Raw genomic sequence first — 858 nt, forward strand, 5'->3', positions numbered from 1 at the left:
TGCCTGGGTCCCAGCATGTGCTGGTTGATATCTTCCTGGGAAAGGGTGGAGGGCATACCCACCCATCTCCAGGTTCAGCCTCCTCTGACTACAGATGCCACACCCCACCAGCCATCTCTTTCCAGGCCCTTCCCATCAGTTCCAGCTTCTTCCTCTTTGGGAAAACCTGTTACCACACCCTCACCTATATAACCCCCAACCCAATGCAGGTTCACACCTGCTCTCCCTTTCCCCAGGAACCAGTGTGCTCCATCCCTTACTGCAATATCAAGAGAGCATTGTCCTTTCTTCCCTGTCTGCCGTGGGTCTCTGCAGTCTGGATCCTCTGTGCCCTGTGGGCTGCAGAGGTCCTCTGGCCACCTTCCAGCAGTCTTCCTCAGTTTGCTTTGTCCTCAGTTTTTGTTCAAGGCTCCTTACCCCATCTCTCTAGGCTTCTGTCCTCCCCTCTGGTATCCCACAACCTTCTCCCCTGGATGCCTGAGGCATCCAGCAAAACCAGCATCTTGGGCTGGGGAGATGGCCCCATAATAGATAGAATTTGCCTCACAAATATAAGCACCAGAGTTTAGGATGGGCAAGATGGTTCACCTGCAATTCCAGCCTCAGAAGTCACAGACAGAGGACTCCCAGAACAAGCTGGCTAGTGAGACCAGCCTAATTAGAAGGCTCTGGATTTGAGAGACCCTGCCTAAATGATGTGGGAGTCCCGTCTGTGTGCTGTGATTACCATTAATGAATAAAGAAACTGCCTTGGGCCGGGCCATGGTGGCGCACGCCTTTAATCCCAGCACTAGGGAGGCAGAGGCAGGCGGATCTCTGTGAGTTCGAGACCAGCCTGGTCTACAGAGCTAGTTCCAG

Source organism: Microtus ochrogaster, chromosome 7 (assembly GCF_000317375.1).
Source record: "Microtus ochrogaster isolate Prairie Vole_2 chromosome 7, MicOch1.0, whole genome shotgun sequence".
Taxonomy (NCBI): Eukaryota; Metazoa; Chordata; class Mammalia; order Rodentia; family Cricetidae; genus Microtus; species Microtus ochrogaster.